Source organism: Symphalangus syndactylus, chromosome 15 (assembly GCF_028878055.3).
Source record: "Symphalangus syndactylus isolate Jambi chromosome 15, NHGRI_mSymSyn1-v2.1_pri, whole genome shotgun sequence".
In the NCBI taxonomy this organism is placed as follows: Eukaryota; Metazoa; Chordata; class Mammalia; order Primates; family Hylobatidae; genus Symphalangus; species Symphalangus syndactylus.
In genome coordinates this window covers 33,707,820-33,719,716 of record NC_072437.2, presented here as the reverse complement: position 1 = coordinate 33,719,716, position 11,897 = coordinate 33,707,820, and the positions used below count along the sequence as shown (strand labels likewise).

Below are 11,897 nucleotides of genomic sequence, written 5' to 3'. Positions count from 1 at the left end.
TGTGTCATGATTGAGTATCATGTAGGTATAGTTTTACAAATGTGTCTGTCTAGATTAAGGAGGTTCAATATTAGTGCTAGTCTACTAAGAATACTAATTATATTTTAAAATCATAAGCAAATTGAATTTTTCAACTACCTTTTCTAGATCTATTGAATTGAGCATAATTTTTCTTTTTTTGTATTTAAAACAATAAAACTTTTATTTTTACTTAAAATGTGCAGCTTCTACCAATTGTCAAAATATAATCTCAGTTAAGAATACTCACCTTATTTTTTTTTTACCTCAGACTTAAAATAAGTTAGAAGAAAATAGAGTAAACAGCACATTATTTTCTTTTAATAGCACCTTGAAAAAGTACAGTGCACTAGCAAGGGCATTAAGAGGGGGGGAAATGCCTTCAGACCCAATGGTTATAGGGCACTGCAATATATGCGAGAGCATAAGGAAACATGGTGACAACATTGTCATGGGTTAATGTTAATGCTTTATGAGAAGGAACTTGCTTAAAATAATTTCCTTAGAGGACAGTTCAGGACCGTCATCAGCTTCTTGGTCTTTTTGTCTGAGGCCTTCATTTTCTTATTCTTAGCTTCTTTAGCCTGAAACTTAATCTTGTTTAGTTCAGGACCATGTTGGGGCTTATTCAGGTTTTTGTGCTGGTAAAAGACAAGGGAGAGGTGAATTGATTGACTAGGCTTTAGATGCTCACAGGAGTCATAGTGTGAAACTCTCACAGGGCACACTGAATCAAAACTGAGCCGTGCCATGACCACCCAACCAATTTATGCAGCCAAAAAGATGTGCTCACTGTCTGACCAATATTCACCCAGGTGGGACAATTTCTTTTCAGCAGATGATGGGGATCATCAGATAGCAACTCATCTGATAGAGGCTCATCTGCTTCAGAATGCTGCTCATCATCTTCCATCAAAGAGGCGAGGTCTTGAGAAGAGTTGAGGAAGGGGTGCTGCTGGCTTGGCTGATGAGAAGTTAGTGGTTCAGTTAGACTAGTGGGAGGCTGAGAAGAAACGAAGGGCTCTGTCACAGGGGGAGACAGAGTGGGGGGAGAAGCCACTTCGCCAGGCTGTGCAATTCTAGAGCATTCTGCAGCAGCTGCATTGGCACCACTGAGTCTTCCAGGAGGCATCGTGCAGTGAGCAGTGGGGAATGCTACTTCTTTCTGAAAACCTGTGGGGGACTGTTGTATCCTTCTTCAACAGAGCTGGGTGGCTGAAGCAGTCTTCGGGGACCAGGAGAAGCCTGGAGATGCAATGGCCTCTTACACTGGATGACGAATGGATGGCGTCAGAGAATAGGTTTTAGTGTTCTGGCCTCACAAATCTTTTAAGATAAAATAGGGTTCCTTTACATTAGGTTGCACTGTCTCTGTTTTAATTGTGAAGACTGGCAGCAATGAAGTCTTACTGAGGTTTATTGTTGCTAAGTTATTCTTCCACTTGATTTGGGGAATGGGTTTTTTCTCCACTGCCCTTATCTTACATGCAAGAACCTCCATCATCACCACAGCCTTCTTCTTCTCAGAACTTGGGAACAGGCTGAGTGAAACATGTTCTTTTTTTTTTTTTTTCTTTGCGTCAAGGTGCCAGGACCTCAGTAGTCCCAGATTTGATCTTGGCTTCCATTCCCTCCCTTAAGCCAAACTCATCTGTGTCTGAAAGTGTATAAAGAATTAGCACATGGAGCTGCTTATCTTGAGGAATAACACTCAAAGAGCAGTTATCTTCTTGAATTAAAGTACAAACCACAGTGCTTCCATTATTCATATTGTGAATGTCTCTGTGGGGTTGGGCAGAGAAGTCCAGGCAAGCAATGATGCCAGAGAAGGAAAAACTATCCTTGCTGCCAAGCTAACATTCTCATGCAACATTTTCATGTTCCACCTGATTTTGGTAAGCTAATGGAGCATGTTGCTTATAAATTGGAACTAATTGTGTAGCCAAACTCTGTAAGTTATCTTCAAGGTTTTTTTCCATGGCCTCATGTTCCACACAAATTTGTTCCAGTTTTATATATTGTCTTTCTGGATTACGTCCTTTGGTAATTCTTTCATAGTAGGTATGTAAGAGAGAGCTTGAATCAATTCTAAATCTTCTGCAGCTTGGGCCTCTACCAAACTTACAGTCATTAAAGTACATACTCCATGAACAACCAAAGGAGAATGAAGCGCCACACGTCTCTGGATCAATTCCTTAACATGTACAGGTACGATTTTAATGGAGGGTGCATCTTCGGTTGGTGGGATGCATATTTTATGACCTTAGATTCTCGGTGAGCTCTGTGTACAGCCAGTCAGCCACTGGGAAGTATTGCCATCCCACACCATGATGAGCATCACTATCACAGCAGTTGGACAGTAGTGGCCTGTACGCTGCTAGACCAGAGAGCTTTTTCTGTATCACTGCTTCTTGTTAAAACCCACTTAATGATTGGACACCTATTAGAGCTTTTCCCTTCATTACCAGTGTGCACTACTGTTTCTATCCTTATTGTGTTTCCTTTTTTACCATACATATTCACCATGATTTCCCTGACAGCAGCAACACCTGGTCCTGCCTCAGGTGTATGTAATATGAGCCTTTGATTTTTTGTGTAACTCGATCAAGACAGTTGCAGGTGGGCAGTTCAGAATCTTTAGTTATATACATCAGGTTTTTTGTAGGGATAGTAAAGAAATTCATGGCATATTCACCAAAATATCTCTGTGCATGCTCTGCTGTGGAAAACTCTGATGTTTCAACACTGGATGAACATACTTCCTCTTCACTTTTGGTAGAAACTATTGTAATTCCACCTGAACATGCAATATTTACACTCCTAAGAGTTGGTGCTGACTTCAGTAAGGATGTCTCATGAGAGATATAAGGTAATGTTGTCTGTCTCTGGTATGTGAGTTGCTCTTTAACAGCAAGCATGGGCTTCTTTTTCCATCAATCTCCTGATGAGGTGGATTTTGTCTTTTTCTGGGTCATGTTCTTTTGTTTTGTTAATGATAAACTATGATTATTTTGGACCCTTGAAGGTGGTTTCTATTGTATTACACCCTTCTCCTGATTGTATTTTTGCTGTACATTACATGCAACAAGGCTTGTCAGTGTACTTTCAACGTTCGTGTCCTCTGGTTTTATATAATTGAAATTAATTATTGAAGCAAGTTATGTCAACTGTGTTGCAACATCTTCTTCAATTTGAGTATGAGCTGCATCTTGACCTGATAGGTCATCTATACCAATTTTTTTTGCTACTGTCCAATAACTGGTTACAATATCCCAACTTGTTATTTCATAGGGGCAACTGATGGAAATTCTTGCAACAACTGTCAAGAGTAATTCTACCTTGAGTAATAGTTTTATTGGTATCACTCTTGGATTAATTTAATTCTGGCTTAGAAATAGATAACTAGCTGTTCTCTGCTCTGATTCTTCGTCATTCTCTGAGTTTGATGGGGAGGAATTCTCTGATGGGGCTTCTGAGAGCTGAGTCAAGACCTCTATGGCTGCCACTTGCTCCAGTGTTAATCTCTTACCTTTCATTAAGGATAAGAGACTTGGTTGAGATCCATCTTTTGGTTCTTTACTTGGTATAACCTCAGGAGTTTGTGGTTTATCAACTTCATTGTGTGTACTACCATGACAGTTTATGTTGGAGTGTGAAGAATGTGGAATGGAATTGCAGTTAAAGCCAGACTGCTGGAAGACTAAAACATTACTTCTCCCTTTGAGATGATAACAACTTGCATGAGTGGCAACGGAGCTCATGGCATCATTATGGTTTGCAGGTGTCTTTTAGGAATTTATAAGATTGTTTTCAAATGTCTTGCCAAATTCTTCAATATTAAATTTTTTAAATGACACATTTGTTTCCATTGATAAATAGTGTACATGTTTAGTGCCGTTTCTTACAGTTTGTGCAAACAATTTTGGAGGTTTGTCTCTTGTCAACTTCAGAGTTTTTCGATTTTTCAGCTTCTGGGATATTAGCACTGAAATCTCCTTTGACATGATCAGTTAAATGTAATTTCTTGTTTTACATCTTCTTCACCTCAATGGCTGTCATGCTTTCTTCAATTTTAGTTATAATTTCAAGGGGATGTGCATTCAATTCCAATCCTTGTTCTTCCCCATCTACTGTAGTCCATGGATTCTGACTTGGGGACATTTACTGATTTGTTGTCAAAATCTGCCTTTAAAACTTTGGGTTTCTTTTCCCTCTTGGGCCTCTTGATTTCCTTTATAACCTCCACAGGCACAATGACAGATGATGTCTTTTTCAGCTCCTAACATTTCCTCTTCTTAAGATCTAATGGCTGTTCTTTTCTTGCAACTAGTGCATTCACCAAAGTTGGACTTCTGCTGGTAGGGTTCACAGACCTCATATTGCTTTCATTTCCTTTTTTTTTTTTTTTTTTCAAAGTATGTAATAAAGTGATTTAAGAAGGAGAAGAGGAGATACTGACCAGTCGAACTGGCATAGTCACCACTGTGGTGTTGACAACATGAACTGTGCTGGTTACGCTGACCTGGGAGCTCCCTCTTTCTGATTCGCTGGGACCTGCCTGGGAGAGTTGGGCAATACCCAGTGAAGCATGGAAGAGTCTTCTCTCAGGGTCTATTAGGAAACCCCGAGTGTTATCTGGCAGAAAGCTTATATGACTTGCTTTTCATTTTCTACATTGCTTATAGCCATTGCTGGAGGTAATAATTTTTTCTCTGGGGTTGATGATGATTGAGGAGTGTGTCCTGAGTCCAAAGGCAAAATCTATATAGCACTCTGGTCCGCAAACCCATATGAGACAGTGCCATAGGGCTCAGGCCATTTGGGAGGAGCATTATAGGTAGCACTTAGATTTGGAGGAACAGGAAGGAAGAGAGGCAAGTATGGGGCAATGCCCCCACTCATACCAAGGGTTTCTTGTTGGTCTAAGATAGCACTAAAGAGCTCTTCTTGGACTGGAATAGCACCAGGAACCTTTGTCGGACCTGGGGTCTTACCCAGGGCCTTACCATGAAGTTGCCACTGATGTGGGATAGCACTGAAGATCTGTCCTAGGACAGAGGTGGTATTAGCAACTTCCTGTTGATTTGTAGAAGCTTTGAGGGCCTCTTGATGATCTGGTTTAGCACCAAGGGTTGCTTGTTCTTAGCCTGCCAAAAGGAATTTTATTAGATGTGTAGAAGATGTAGACCTACCAAGAGCCAACCAGTTTCTAAGGTTCAATTCAGGTATAAGCTTATTAAAACTGGAGGTGGGATAGCAATCATATTCACTTTTAATGGGATCCATGTAAGAATCGGATAACTTAAGGGATTCTACTCATTAACTCAACTCTTCTAATTGAATTCTGGGGTTTCCTTAAGAGATAACTTTGGCACTTGTTCTTAGTGGCAAAGGAGCACACACAGTGCCCTTAGCAAATGGTCTTGGGGAACCACAAGTATCATTCAATATTTCTTCAGAGAATAGTCCTTTACCACAGCATGTCCTTTCCAAAGAAAGGATCTCAGCTGCAGGGCCACTGAGGGTAGGGATATTGATTTTGGAATCTAACCCTTTCGTACCAGGACTGAGTTGTGTCTTGGCTCTTACTTTTAATTAAAGAGGGATTTTGTACACCAGATAGAGACTCTATATCAAGAAGAATGTGGGTGTCTTGCATTGGGACTGAATCATTTTTTGAACTCTTTACTCCCAAGTCAGTGAGTATCATAATTACCATCATGTAGCTTTTCTAAACCCTTAGAAGGTGGAACTTTCTTGACATTGGCTATGACCAGTGGGGGTTGGGAGAGTTGCCTGCTGAGAAAGATTCTTCTTACAGCCACTGTGAGCCCATTGCAGGTTAAGAACCCTGGGTTCTGAAAAGAAACCTCGGTCCTATCCAAATTCATGTGTGCTGTTCCAGCTCTTGTCAGAAAGCTTCTGACTGGCATGGATGGTTTAGGTTCTGTTTTTTTCCTTAGCGTCTCTTTCTTGAATTAATTGCTTTAATTTTCCAGGGCTTAAAGCCTTGCCTGATGCCACATTTTTGTTGGCTGTCTTGGATGTCTTCCGTAGTTTGCTGTTTCTCTTTTCGTTTGCATCTTTCTTCCTGACTAATCTGGAAGCCTTGTGTGGCAGGACCCAGACATAGCTACAGAGTAGAAAAAAAAATAAGAGGCACAGGAAACAGTCCCTTGTCCTTTAGAAAGTCTCACTTTTGAGGATAATCTGGATGCAGTGTTCTTGATCTCATTCACACAAGGTTTTGGTGCTTACCCGTGCATTATGAGGGACACGGATGATCACCCAAAGAGGACATGCTAAGGGCATGGTTGTGGAGGAAGGTGTCACAGAGTTCCCATGCCCTGTCTGGGCACACTACCCTCCCAGCACCTCCAAGTGTTCAGCAACTCCAAAACTCATGAAATCTCCTCGTTCAAAAGTTTTCATAGAAAATGATCCCCAACATGCCCATCCTGACTCTGCTCCCACTGCCACCCTCTGCCTTTCCCGGAAGCTGGATCACTTTTTTGTTGTTTTTATATTGTTTAATATGTTGATAGATTTTAAAATGCTAAAATAACCTTGTAATTGAGGGATAAGTGAAAATTATTTGTGAAACACATTCCTTTTTATATAACACTAAATTTGTTGTGGTAATATTTTGATTAAATTTTTGTACCTATGTTCATGAGAAACATTGATCTTTGATTTTTATTTTGTATAATGTCTTGGCCAGATATTACGCTGGCCTTGCAAACTATGTTGTGAAATGTTTCCACTTTACTATTATTTCAAAGATTTTTGCTAAGATAGATCCTATTTCTTCCTTTAATATTTGGTAGAATTTATCAGTGAGTTTGGATATGAGCCTGAAGTTTTCTTTGCTGGAAATTTTAAATATGATTTGTCTATGTAATGATTGTAAATGTTTTCAATTCTCTGTTTCTTCCTAGTTCACTTTTGGTAATTATAGACATAAAACACGTAGACTTTCTAACTTACTAGGATGATTTTAAAACTAATATCCTTATGATCTTTTTACTGATGCCACATTTTTGTCTATGAGTGTTGCAAGGATGCTCTTTTCGTATTGATACTGCATTTTAGTGCCTTCTCTCTTCCTTATGTGCTTGACATTGTCCAGGGTTCATACACTGTGTTAATTTCTTCATACAATCAACTATTGGCTTTGCTAAATTTTGCTATTTATTTTCTATTTCACATGTTTTCCACTTTTAAAAAAGTAGTATTCTATATTTTGTACAATATTGACTTTTTCTAAATTCTAAATTTCTATAATGAATATGTAGATGATTAATTTGATGCCTTTTTTATTTTCTAAATTTGTCTTGAAAGTTGTGTTTTCAATCTAAACCACAGTGAGATACTATCTCACACCAGTCAGAATGTCTATTATTAAAGAGTCAAAAAATAACAGATGCTAGTGAGATTGTGGAGAAAAAGGAACACTTTTGTGCTGTTGATAGGAATGTAAATTAGTTCAACCATTGTGGAAAGCAGTGTGGTGATTCCTCAAGGAGCTAAAGTCAGATCTACCATTCAACCCAGCAATCCCATTTCTGGGTATATACCCAAAAGAATATAAATCATCCTATCAAAAAGACGCACACGTGTGTATGTTTGCTGCAGCACTGTTCACAATAGCAAAGACATGGAATCAACACAAATGCCCATCAATGACAGATTAAATACAGAAAATGTGGTGCATTTACACCATGGAATATTATGCAGCCATAAAAAAGAATGAGATCATGTCCTTTGCAGGAATTTGGATGGAGGTAGAAGCCATTAACCTTGGCAAACTGATGCAGGAACAGGAAACCAAATACTGCATGTTCTCACTTACAAGTGGGAGCTAAATGATGAGAACGCATAGTCACATAGAGGGGAACAACAGACACTGGGACCTACCTGAAAGTGGAGAGTAGAAGGAGGGAGAGGATCAGGAAAAATAACTTATAAGTACTAGGCTTAATAATCAGATGATAACATAATCTTTACAACAAACCTCCATGACACGAGTTTACCTATAGAACAAACCTGCACATGTACCCTTGAACTTACAAGCTAAAAGAAGAGAAAGTTATGCTTTCCTTCTAAGCACAGTTTAGCTGTATAATGCAAATTTAAATATTCAGTATTTTCATTGTTATTTCAATTAGAAGTACATTTCTTAATTTCCAGACATTTGGATAATTTCTAATTATCTTCTTATATTTGACTCAAATTTAATTTCACATAAAAAAAATGTACCAGTTAACTTTTTGGAAATTTGGTGAGACCTATTTTAAAGTTCAACATTTGGTCAATTGCTGTAAATGTTCCATGAATATTTGGGAAAAAAGTGTATCCTAATGTCTTAGGTAAGTGCTATTTATATTATTTCTGCATTTGTGAATTTTCATAATGAGATTCTTTGCCTTTTTCCTGAAAAACACTATTCAGAAATTTATTTTATATTTGGCAGGATGGTTAGGTGTAGCTCTGGGATAATAAATTCTTGGTAATTTTTGTTTGCTAAAAAATAACTTTACATCACTTTTTTGAAAGGTTATTTTCCTGTATGTAGACTTTAAAGCTGGCAGTTTTTTTTTTTTTTTTTTTTTTTTTTTAATTTCAGCACTTTGAAAATACTATTCATTTGTCTTCTGGAATTCAGTGTTTGTTTGGACTTATCAGCTGCCTGTCTCATATGTTACCTTTTGAGAGTAATATGCCATTCCCATCCCACCCCCACCATCTTTGACTACTTTTAAGATGTCCTTTTGTATTTGGTTTGCCATTTTGCCTATGATGTGCCTAAGTTTGCTTTTTACTTTGTAGTTTTGCTGAAAGTTTGCCAAGATTCTGAAATTCTAACTTTGTGTATTTTTTCAATTTTTTTAAATCCTTAGTCCTTATTTTGTCCAATACATCTTTATATATTGTACTCCATTCTCTCTCTGTGTTCTTCTTTTGGGATTCTAATCACATTTTCTCACATTAGTCTCTATGTTTCTAACATTCTTTTCCATGTTCTTGATCCTTTTGAACTTTGGGCAATATTTTCTCCTGATCTATACTCCATTTCATTTTTTCTTTATACAGCTAGATCTAATCTGCTGTTAAACAAAGCCATTGAATTTTACTAGTTTTCATTTATGAAATTTTCTTTTTGTCTTTAAATTTTCTGGTTATCTCCTAAAATTATCAAACCTGACTTTTCTTTCTTGAACATATTACGTGTACTTAACAGTCTGCTTCCAGCAACTCTGTTCTATAAATTCACTATCCTGTTTTTGATTATGAAAATTTGTCTTCAATGTACCTGGTTATTTTTCATTTCTTGTCAGACACCACATACATATGTATACATGATACATATGTAATTTAAAACTTTGTATATTTAAACCTTCCTACCAAGAATATTTATAATTATGTCATCTAGAAGACTGGGGTTTTGGGCTTTAGCAATATCACTGACAATTTAGCAAGATTATTCAGAACTGAAATAATTTTTAGCTGGTTTTCAGATCTGTGAGAGTCATACTATTTCCTTCTTTTCTCTTATACTGTACTTTTAAATGTTTCAACCTAAATTCAAGGTATTGATGAGTTAATCTCCCCCTTCCAAACTTTTAGTGGGGCATGAAATCCACTTTCATTCACCTAGATTGGAAGTTGGCAAACCACATTTCTTTCTATCTAGAGCAAAAGGCAAATCTGGCATGCTGTTGTTCCTATAAAGTTATATTAGTGCACAGGCACTAATGTATTCACTATATTAGATTAATATCAATAGTTTTGTAAATATGACTTTTATAAGTATGCTGTATGCTTAAATTTCCTAAGCGTGACCTTGTATGTTCTTTTTAAAGTGACTTTAGTAATATTTTGCATAATTAACTTGAGAATTAAATGAGATGACATACACAACATGCCTACCAGAATACAAATCTCCATTCTCTTTTATTTTGTTCAAAATAAGATGCAGGACAATGGGCCACTGCCCAGCTGCAAATTAGAATTACTGGGAGATAATACTTCCTGCAGTAATTCTAAATGCCTAAAACAGACCCACAGCAATTAATTCCGAATCTTCCAGTGTTAAGCTAGCGTATCCTCAAATGAATCCTCTGTTCATTCATCATTAAAGACTGCTGAAAAAGTAAAGGAAATTCAAGTTAGATCTGGACTCGGATTTTACCACCAGCGTTTGTGTGTGATCTTAATCCGATTTTAATTTATCACTCATTTTTCCAATTTAGAAAGCACATATAACATAATATGCAAAATTGCTAAGACATTAACAAATGAAATGTCAGCTTTCAGACACATAATAGTTTCTCAATAAATTGAAGTTTTTAAAAAATTCCTTTCTTTCCTAACTTAAATTTAGATTTCCATTGCTCTATAATTCTATCTTGATCATCCTCTTGAGCTCCAGATTTCCCTCGAGTTTTGCAAGGCTTGCCTATCATTGTTCTTCTCTTCAGTTAATTGCTCTGGAGGCTTTTCTTAATCAGCAAAGCTAAAGTAGCCATTCGTATACAACGATTATCCTTTTACTTAGTCTTTATTTATATTTGTCGTATCACTTAACCTTCTATGAAATTATCTTTTGTTTGTGAATGTTCTTATTTCTATTTCTCACTATGCAATATGAGTCTTATCATATAGCTTTTCATTTAAACCTAGTGTCTAGAACATATTATGGCATAGAATGCATTCAATATATATGTAGGTTGAATGCATTAAATTCTGATTTAAAACTACAACTAAAGAGCATAAAACGATAGAAAGAATGTGAAGTTTCCTAATTCTATATAAAATTCTTTAACAGCTCAATTATGTCTTCATGCCAATCTGAAAACTTGTCTTATGTTTTTTATAAAAAGGTCTTCTCTTTGAGATGAGAACCCATTTATTAGGCATTTTGATTCATTTAGGACCTAAAAATAAATAAATTTAGGACCTAAAATAAATAAATTAATAAGCAACTTTACCCTATTAACTACAAAAAAATGTCTGACAATAGCAAAACAGTTAAGAAATATCTTGAAACTGTTAGAGCTCTGTTTGTGCAGGGATAAATCTAGAAAAGCAATCAACTGTAGTAGATATGAGTTTATGCTTTGGAGTTAAAGACAATTCCAGCTGGGCCTCTGCAACAGAGGCACTTTATGCCCAACTCACATCCCTGGGAGCTAGCTGTCTGCTTCGGTTTGCATCCAGCTGTCAGGGTCTGCATGTGTATACCTGATGGCTCTTTTTGCCCACTCTTCTTCATGTATGAAAGGTAATACTCCCCACATGTGATTGGCCCAGGAATTAAAATTCACAAAAGATTACCTCAACTATTGACTTGGTCATTGCTCTGAAATTAATTCAACGTCCTTGTCTCCCAGGTGTGATAATTCCTAGGTGTGGCATTCACAATTCTCAGATTTTCCCCATGATATTAAACTTCAGTGGCCCACAGAGTTAGATGTCTTATAGTGAATGCTTTACTAACTGAATTTGCTTTTCTCTGTCACTTTCTTACTCTACTACTAAGATTACCTGCATTTCTTAAGTAAATTGCTTGTGCTGAAACTTTAATTTTAGGCCTTTCCACTTACAAACTGTAATTTTGAATAAAGAAATTATCTCATATTGCCCTTGTTTGCTCATCTGTAATATGTAGGTACAAATTCACTCATATTACCGTTTTGCTGTAAGGTTTAAATGAGTTAAGATGTATAAAACACTTAGGAGAGAGCCTGGCATATATTAAGTATTCAATAAATGTTATTAGTCTTTTTATTGTCTGACTTGACTTTGACTAGTGCCAAGTGCTTTGTAAAGGTTCTCTATGAAACTTTTACAACCACCTTATACTGATACTTAAAGAG

The 11,897-nt window shown here is 36.9% G+C and overlaps 1 pseudogene; it reads right to left on the bottom strand.

The window, feature by feature from the left end:
- Nucleotides 1–400: 400 nt before the first annotated feature.
- On the bottom strand, nt 401–10,484 carry LOC129463727 (methylcytosine dioxygenase TET1-like; annotated as a pseudogene).
- Nucleotides 10,485–11,897: the final 1,413 nt, after the last annotated feature.